The sequence below is a fragment of the Anomalospiza imberbis genome, chromosome 5 (genome assembly GCF_031753505.1).
Source record: "Anomalospiza imberbis isolate Cuckoo-Finch-1a 21T00152 chromosome 5, ASM3175350v1, whole genome shotgun sequence".
Classification (NCBI taxonomy): Eukaryota; Metazoa; Chordata; class Aves; order Passeriformes; family Viduidae; genus Anomalospiza; species Anomalospiza imberbis.
In genome coordinates this window covers 8573516-8583736 of record NC_089685.1, presented here as the reverse complement: position 1 = coordinate 8583736, position 10221 = coordinate 8573516, and positions in this window count along the sequence as shown.

The window sequence follows — 10221 nt, the reverse complement described above, 5'->3', positions numbered from 1 at the left end:
ATGGTATCACACTGGAGACACATCCAATTAAAACACCAGAGGAATTCACACGTATATAGAGCTGTTCTTGCAGATTATGGGCAAGAGAGGACTAATAGATAATAAGTAATTTATAACAGAAAGCAAAACCAGAAATGAATCTTAAAGTCAGCAGAAACTGTCTTCTCAGAAAAATCTAGATGGAAAAAATCTGCTGAAACAATTGCACTTTCTCCTATTTCAAATTTGAAATTTGACGTGACATTTCGTTGTGTCATGTTTCCACTACTGATTTTTCACTTATCTTCAGTAGATAATAGAATCACTTTTTCTAACTGCAAATTCATCCAAACCTAAGGAATTGGTTTATTTTCTTAAATATAATCTAAGGAAAATATTTACAGTTTATGAAATACTTAAGATTTGCTGTTATCAAAGTGATGGAATCATTCTAATTTTTTTTTTCCCATGGCAGAGGAGAATATTTTGTTGCTTCAACAGTTATGGAAAAGAAGTTTTATTTCTACACAGTAAAATAGTAGCCATATAGCCCAGAGTAATTTTTTAGGCAGAGCACAAAGTTCACCAATTCTTCTGTCTCTCTAATAACTATGACCACAAGACTTCTGCCCATTACCAATTTGTTCAGCTCCCATTACAACAACAAAACCTGGTAGGCAATAAAATCTGACATTTTGCTTTACACTTGACTATAATCTTTTTTTCCACTTGACAAGGCTAATTGAAGACCAATGAAAGGCTAAGAACAATAGAAGTTAAAATCCTTCTGCTTCTGAGTTCCCAGTTCAAAATCATATTCCATTTCCAAATGGAAACTCTGCTTTGGGCAGAGATGGCCTTCAGTGTCCCATGTGCTCATTGGAATAAGTCTGGGGATGTTTATCAAGCCCTCAGGGGCACAGTGAAAAATCTTACTAGTAGGAATACAGTACTTAGTTACCTCTACACATGATGGAAGTACTGTGAGGAACTATCCACACTATAGAGTAAGGAGAGTTTGTCCAGAAGATATCTGGATTGGCAGAACTCATACATGAAAAAAAGTGAAGAAAAAATAAAGCAAAATATCTGTGTAATTTAGTATATGGGTATAAAAGAAACATGGATCAATTCTGATGTCTTTGGAGAGGTTTCCTGCCCCATTCACAATGAGTGAGCAAGGCTGGATATAGGATTTTCTATTTTCCATTTCTGTGAGAGGACTATATGCAGCCAAAATTATTGATTTTGTATCACACACCAACTTAATGAGAAGCTGTCCTCCAACATAAGCATAAACAGAACCTGATCTGCATTTTATCAGGGTAAAACATTTGGTACAGAGTTGTACATACCACAAAAGAGCTCTTTTGCAGGCTACTGCACGTGAGAGCTTGTCCTGTGTAGGCGGGGGCACTGGGCAATTCCATGCCAGATTCTGCCCTCGCAGACAAAACTGCTCCCATGAGTATAGAATGTTCATTCTCTGTGTACAGCCCTTCAGGAACAAACCTGCTCTAGGCCCAGAACAGTCTGAAGGTCATAAAGATGAGCATGGTTTAGGACCTGTTAGGCAGTAATGCAGAAGTTATTGACATCTGGTAATGCTTCCTGCAATTGTGAGGAAGTAAAACAATTTAAAATTGTTACCTGGGACTCTGGAGTGCCCTATCATCTGTACTAAGAGTCTCTAACTATTAAAGGCAACCCAGTTTAGAGACAAAGCTGGTGCATACTGGAGGCAGTGACCAATTTACTTATTCTGTCTGCCATTGAAGAAACAAGGGTATTATTAGAAGTCCAGATTTTAACTGATTTGGCTTTCTCTAAACAGAATGGCAAATATGTAGCATGCAAATTGCAAATTATTTGCAACAGCTGCTGTTTGCTAAATTCTCCTCCCCTTGCTGGGTTTGGTTCTCATTCACCTGAAAAACACAATGGTAGGTGGCTGGTGCATGTCCATCTGGTGCTTTGCTCCAGAATGGATGGGGGGCTGGGCAGAGAGCCCTCTTGCCAGGACTTTAGATTTTAATTCTAGATTCAGCCCTGATGTCTCTACTTTCACTCAGTAGAATGTGCACAGGACTTCCTGCTTGTCTTGTTCATGTAGCCTGGAAACTTTTCCAGATATTGATTGTATCTAAGTACAGTGCCTAACTCAATGGAACTGGTCAAAGCTGGAGCCTTCCTACAAGAAAAGTGATCACAATGCAATGTAACTTCTCAAAATTACTACAGTAAACACATTACTACATCTCTAAAAATGAAATACACATTTATGGTGAATGCCTCTAGACAGTTTCAAAATTTTTCCAAGAAGAATTGCATAGAGATTGTTGTTACTTAATGGAAGGGCGTTTATAGACATGAGGTTACAATGAAATTAAATTAATTCCAAACAAATAAGGAGGGGATATATATTTCCAAGGACACCACATCCTTAACAAAGACCTCCGCTTTTATCCTCAGCATTAGGAGTTCAGGGCTGCACATGAGCTTTGATCAGCCTTAATTAACTCTGGACTGGATCTGTGTCTGTGAATTGTTTATATTGTCTTGGCTGAAAGAGAGATGCTAACCAATATATTTATAGGAAAATAAAAAAGCAACCCTAAACCGGAGTTTGACTTGCTGGATTAATATTATGCCAGCTAGAAAATATTAGCCTTATATATATTGTTGTTCATCTTATTTAAAAAAAAGAAATCCTTACCAATTAGGATTTGTAACAGTGTTTCCCATGTGCAGTATTTCTGTTGGAAAACTTGACGAGAAGCCCTTGGTATTGCTCTGTGGCTGGGCTATGCCCTGCAGCTGTGCCTGGAGCAGAGTGTCAAACACTGAGGCTCCAGTTGTTTTGAGCAGCCAGCTGGGTGTTGGTGGGTGGTTTCCCAGCTGGCATCTTCTCAGGACTTTTGACCAGGAGTTCCTCTGGCTGGTCGGGCAGCTTAAGAGTTGAAGTGTGGCTGGGATAACATCATCTCACTGCTGTGCTCAGCTGACCTTCACAGTGTTTTTGTTTTGACTCATATTTGCTTGTAAGGAATTTGCTTTTTCTGTCTTCATATAAATACACAGATAGATGCAAGCCAAATCCTGAATCCTTAGTTTTGCAGGCTCCAAGCCCAGCCACAAATCCGAGCTCTGGCTGGGATCTGCCCTGAACAGCATTAGGCAAACACAGCGGCTGTGGGGCTTTATATGCACCCAGCCCTGACAGCTCTGCATGGAAACCCACAGCAGCACGGGTACTTGCACTAATCCTGCTGCAGAACCATCCATGGGGCTCACTGACAGCTGGCAAGAAAGCCAGATCCTCTTCTCTCAACACCCAGCGTGACCAAGCACTCTCAGTGAGCTGGGAGAAATCACCTATACCACAGTAACTCCTATAGTTTTTTGCTTATACAATGCCAGCAATATCCACTCAGCCAGGAGGGATAGATCCCTTCTTGTGGGGAATTCACAGCTCCACTCAGTAATGGACAAGGCATAGCAGAGGCTTGTAAGAAAGAGACATCTTCAGAGAAACTGAGAGCAGGTACTGAACGAGAAGTGTACATTTCTGAAAGCACCAGTGCCAAAAACAAGATCTGTGGTAAGCATGGCTGGTTTTGTTCTCTCATTCCCATACATTAATGCAGGCATCAATGAAGTCATAACAGTGCTACAAACGTAAATCCAGAAAATACTGCTTTAGTCAAGGCTTTTTGCACCTCTTAGACAGTAGCAATTCCAGTGACCGATCTTACCTGCCAGAATCAAGTTTTGGGATTAGCTGTGCTCAACGATTTTTCAAACTGTGGTTCTCCACTGTGCTGGTAAATCATCCCTATGTGGTCTCTGCTCTATTAAACAGCATGATTTCATCAGCCCTAAATAGCTGAGCTAAACTCTGTGAGAAACTTTGAGAGCTGACAACAGACTTAGTAGCAAACTGTGGGCGTCACTGTCCTCCACAGTACTGTCATTAAAGCAGGCTGTAGGTGGAAGCTTGGAATCACCACTACTGAAGAAAAAAAGGCATTCTATGGCAATATCTACATTAAGCTTTCCCTGGACTGGACCTCTGGGCTCCAGAGTGTGAAGCCCACTGGCTTGGATGTGCTATGAAGGCAGACAGACATCCCGATGAGCTGAAGGAGATGGTGGTCCCAGCTCCTGGCACTCTTATCTCGCTTATCTCAGAAAATGCTTCTGCTCAGCTCCAAAGAGATGTTTCACTTCAGACAGATCTTAGGATGTGGCAGGTCTGACTTGAAGCACTAATAGGCATCATTTGTCCCTCTGTAAGGACCCTCAGCTGATGGCATGAGGGGGAGAGGGTATGGGATTCTCTCACCTGACCAGGTCCTTCACTACTGCTTCCACTTCTGCTTCTTAAAAGCTTTGTCTGGCCCTAGGAGCCCTAGAAGGTTCTAAGATGTGAGCTCCAATGTCTGCTTTGTGGTTTACCAAGGAAGTGTGCTATGTGACAAAAACATATCAGAAAGCACTCAATGCAGAATGAATGCAATTTTTTTCAATAGAATATGTTTAATTTTTTTTTGTTTTGTTTTGTTTCTTTTTGCTGCTTATGCCTCAGACATGCAGCAATAATTCTAAGTTTAATTTTACCCCCTGCCTCCAAAGTAGTCTCTGGTCTAGAGTAAGGTATTTCCTCTCTTTTTTAATGTAACATTTGCATGGATACACTTATAAAAAGAAATCAGATGTCTGAGAAAACAAACAAACCAATACAAATAATTCAAACTATGCAAAGACAGAAGAAAATAACCCACAAGAGAATGAAAAATGATCATTTCAATGTTTTCAACTGAAAAAATAATTTTGGAAGAGGGTTGTCTTTGTATATAGTTGGAACACTTTCACCCAAAGAGAATTTAGTCAATATGTGCTAGCCTGTTTAAACTAAGGTGTTCCACAGAAGCATCTCTGTATTGATGATATTTTTAAATTTCAAGGATTCTGTGGTCATTTTCTGATGAGAGAAGTAAAAAAAAAGAAGAAGAGGAGGAAGGAAGTACTGAAAAGCAGACCCTTATGATAAGAAAATATGTTTTACAGCATTTCCAACACTGGAGGTGTGGCAGAGACTTCTGAAATGCTTTTGCTTTTGTGCTTGTTTTTTCATTTTCTAATGCACATCAGAAACACACTCAAGCTGTTTTCGGGAATTGGAGGTGTCCAGAATATCTCTCTGATCATCTCCAGCTCATTATAATGTGACCTGTGGGCCTGTGGTGCTGTGCCCTGCAGTTCTTCTGCTCCAAACACCCTAACTAGGGACTTGTTGCGACATGCAGACTGGATGGGACCTGCAGCAATTTTCTTTTGTGGGCAACCCAGAGCACAGACAGGGGGACCGGAGGCGCCTACTGTACCACGCCAGGGAGTTGGGCTGCTCCCAAGTCTCTCCATCTGAAATTCAAGCTCCATTTGCCATTTCCCCCCCAGCTTTATTTCAATTTGCATACACCTATGGTGGGAGAATAGATGTACTGTGCATAAATGTCCTAACTGGCACACAAACAAAGATGTTTATACATAAGCAAATTCATCCTTTGTTGGCTATTAGAGTCATTAGTCTCTTTCAAACACTTGAGTCGTTCCATTCATGGAGCAGAAAAAGTACCACTGACCTCAGCAACCCATCACAGACAAACCAGTGAGCAGACAGTGATGGAGAAAGAAAGAAAGTTCTCACTTGAAAATAAAATAAATAAAAAAATCAATGATCTTAAAATGGTTTGCATAAACTGTTTAAAGAATCACAACTCACAGCTTAGTGAAGAAACTAATTTTTTAAAGACATTAGCGACGAAGAATGAAGATTGAGTCTTGGTCTGAAGGTCATTGTAGTCAATGGAAAGAATCACGGTTTAGTGGGTTTGGTGAATGCTTCCCACTTTCAAGTCTGTTTGAAAAACCACAATTTCAAACCCTTTCAACTATGCAAGGAGATATGGACCATCTTTCCAAAACACTTAGAGATATCCAATATCCACAGACAAGGAAAGTCAGTTTGAAGAGATATGTTGGCACAAAAGGGAAAAGGGGGTGTGTGGGGAAATGAAGGAAAAATAAGACATTATTTTCTTCATGTCCCTGCAGAGTGGGATGCAGGACAGAGAACATAAATTTAGGCCTGTGCTGCTGGGAACAGGAGAGGTGTCAGAAATCACACATTTTGCAGTGTGTTCCTCTACAAGAAAGTCCTTTGAGAGAAAAGCCTCTAAGTGTGTGAGCAGAACCCATAAAATTTTACACCCACCCCCCCAAAAAAGGAAGAATCAAGAGTCCAAGCCTGCCACAGAAACCTCGACCCTCCGTTTAAATTTGTCTGCAATGCTTTTACAAGACATAGGTTTAAAAAGACTGTGTGCTTGCAGTAAAAAATTACATCTATAACTTTTTCATTGTAGCAAGCTGTTCTTGCCAGTGCCAAGATATTATTTTTTATACACAACAGCGTGCATGTATAGTTTTAAAATTCTGTACAGTAGTTGCATACCAAACTCTTCACTGTTTATATAATTTTTCATGTCAAAATGCATTCTGTGTTCCAGAAAAAAAAATGGAATATATAATATTTTAATCATTTTGCATAAACTGTGTTTACTGTGGGTTTAAAAAAAGCCTTTTCCTTCCAACTACCAATCTGATTGAAAACAATTATGCTTCTGGCACAAGACTCTGAGCAATATTCAGCACAAATTACATTTCATTCTATTATTAATAGATGTAATATGTGAAAAATGAAGATGTATGGCTACTTGTTTCTGTTTATAATTATAGCAATGCCATTCCTGTTTTCCTTCTTTTATATATGCTTTTTAGAATCTTTGAGTTGGATATCTATGTGTTTATGATCTCTTATCCAAAGGGCAAAATGACAATGAAAATAAGAGCAGCTATCCTGTTACAAGATTAATTTGGGTATGATAAATGAGTGTTTTTAGAATGAATTGCATAGGTTACCACTTAAACAGGTCTTGGCAGCAAACCAGTTCTTTCTTCAAAAAAAGGGGGGGAAAAATGTAGAGAATGCATAAATGAGTTGATTGCCCCAGGATGTCTCTCTCAAGAAGGATTAGAGAAACCTACTGGGGCATTTTCTATCCCCACAAAAGCACTATTTGTGCTACAAAAGTTCACCCCGATAATCATGTTACTGCAGAAAAAAAGAAAAAAAAAAGGTTTTCTGCTCCTGTATAACCTCTTGTAAGACATTTGAAGTCATAGGAGCTACAAAGTCAGCTGTGTACTGCAGGGCCAGCCTATCCAAAGAGTGGGAGTGAGAACAAGTTCTCTCAAATACTCCTCAGAAAGGACATGGAAAGCCAAACAGTATATTTTCCTGCTATCATTGAAAAAGGACTGTGAAATTGAACTGCACAGTCCAGGCACAACTTCATCAGGGCTGTGCAGGTTTTAACTTCCAGGTTTCAACTGCACTGTGTCTTTAGATTCAGGCTATGGTTGGCCTCACATGTACACGGTAAGAAAAAAACCAGCAGCAGTATTTGAAGGGCAGCTCCCGGTCACGCACATTCTTACTCCTAAAGCTGTTTGTTCCAATTGAGACACAGGGATTTCTGAAATGCCCAATCAGTTATGACTAAGAATCCAGCATGGCTTAAGGCCAGTCATGATATACATTTGATGAGATGGGACATCTGTGTTTCAGTTTGGTCTCTTTATAAGAAATTTATTGGCAGGAATAAGTCTAAACCGGGTATGTGACGAGACAACTGGAATATTTTTTGGTGGAGCCTTGTAATTTTTCTTCCCTTTGCTTTGTTTTTCTTGTAAGATTTCTTCCTATAGCTATTTAATGAAGATAGAATATCTTCCTCACCTTGATCATTGCGTTTTTTCCTCTAATCTTTCTGTAGTTAAAATTTTAAAGCTGCCATAGCTGTTCAGATCGAGAGCCCAGTTCCTTTCTGTGAAAGACATCAGTGGACATTTATGGAAATATTATAGGAAAAATGGAAAGAAAAAGGGAACCATCCTCCCAGCAAAGTATAATCAGATTTTCTGAGGGCACAGCTGGTAGGGCTCTTCTCCATGGTTTTTTGCTTTATCCCATTTATTCTTCACTTATTTGACTCAAAATCCAGCAGCATTGGGCTTCAAATTATGCCATTTTTGGATGTGCAAAAAGATACCTCATTAAAAAAAGGTGTATTAGCTGGTAATTTTGCTGTGGTCTCCTAAGCCCTAGGTTAAGCAAAATTTGACATTTTCTACACCCTTTTGGGTTAAAAGATCTGAACAGGGCATGGCAAGAAAAGGCCAAACAGTTGAACAAGGTGTAGCAAAAAGTAGGGACAAAGAGAATTGTTGAAAACATGATAAGCAAAACCAGAGATGAGGGAAAGACTGGTGATGGGCATATGCTTAGAATAGAATGAAGAGATTTTTCAGAGGTGAGAGGCCTTGAAATGGGATCTAAACAACCTGAACACCGACACTGTCTCTTAACCACTGCTCTGTGCTGTCTCCAGATATTCTGTTCATACCAGAGTGCTCTGTTCATTAAAATTCATACATCTACAAACAAGCAAAACAAAAGGCCCAAAAGCAGATAAATAAACCAATCAAACACTGATGCATAACAGAGGGGAAAATAAAAGGAAAGGTTCCCTCCCTGGCCCCAGCTGTTCATATTTATATTCACTTGGCAAACACTTGAAAGAGTTTCTGTCTGATGCATTCGTGAATGTCTGAGGGGAAAAATGATCCTGGATAGATTCATACCAAGATATTGTTATATTTTGTGGCAATCACAACCGTCTTGATGATATATTGTATTTCTCTTGTTCTGTGTTTCAGCTACACTGTGAGTTTATGGGAAGGACAAGAATGTGACTTTCAGAAGCTGTGTATTTTAGGATGACCTGTGAAAAGGATTACCATCAGTCCATGGCATGTGGTTCATATCAGAATGTAGGGAAGGATACAGGTATGTTTTATATGTGAGAATGGTATGCTCACTTCTGAAACAAGTGCTACAGGAACACTTTTGTTAAGTAGGAATGGAAACATGGCCTCATGGACCAGCCTTTGGGTAGCAAAACAGGATGTCAGCTACTTTGTTCTACTTGCCCCTGGCACAGTATTTGCATATGAATGAACTGTCTTGAATTTAAATATAAGCCATCCAAAAGAGCTTGTGCTCAGTCCAAACAAAATAAGTAATTTCCCTGAGATCTGAAGAGAAGGTCAATTTATTCATAAAATTATGACTGTGAATTGTGGTTCTGCCACTTATATTTGAGTGTTGAAGACAGCAGTCAAATTTCCTACTGTGACACAAACCACTATTGACAACAGAGAAATGTGTCTATGTGCAAAGCTCTCTGGTATGTATGCTGTCCTGAAATTTATGACTGACTTTAAGACAAAGAACATTCTGATTATAAGCACTCCTTGGAAAGGGTGAGTGAAAAAAAATTATTAATTCTATTTGTATTTTGTAAATAGAACAAGACAGCCTCATTTAACAAGACAGCCTCATCTAAAACCCAGTTAAGCAAAATACTATATTCCAATTGTTTTCACTGAACACTGGGACCCAGGGTCCTCTGAGACTCGGATGTTACACACACCAAGGAATATAGAATTCCTGCCTCAAATAATTTGCAATATAAACCTCTGAACCTTTAGTGCATAACTGAGACTTTTATTTAGACCTACAGATATCAATACAAGTAGTTGCTTGTGCCTGAAAGCTGAAGACAGTAGCAGCATTTGGAATCAGAAAAGACAAATGAAAAAATGTCTACCATTCACCACTGAGACTTTAAGGAAGTAAACAGAATGACCATTAAATCTTGTCAAGCAAGATCCTCTTCCACATATAAATTTCAAACTTCCAGCCAGATGCAGGTGCCGATGCTGTCACTCTAAAAATAAATCCCAAATTCTGCTTTGAATATTCTGAGTTCCCTGATTTTGTTTGCTTAGAAACATAAGATGATTTGGGTTGGAATGTATCGTTAAAGATCATTTAGGCCAATCCCCAAAGGGGGTTGAGTGTTGTCCCTAGTCACCCTTACCAAGAGAAAGTTTTATAGAAAACAAATTCCCAAGGGCACGCTGGGCAATTATGCAGGGATATGAAAAGTATGTCACATTGCTTAACGTGATACAGCTCCAATCTCATACAGTTTTGGAGGACATAGGAAGACAGGTCAGGTACAAAGTGTATGTATGTCTGAACACACAATG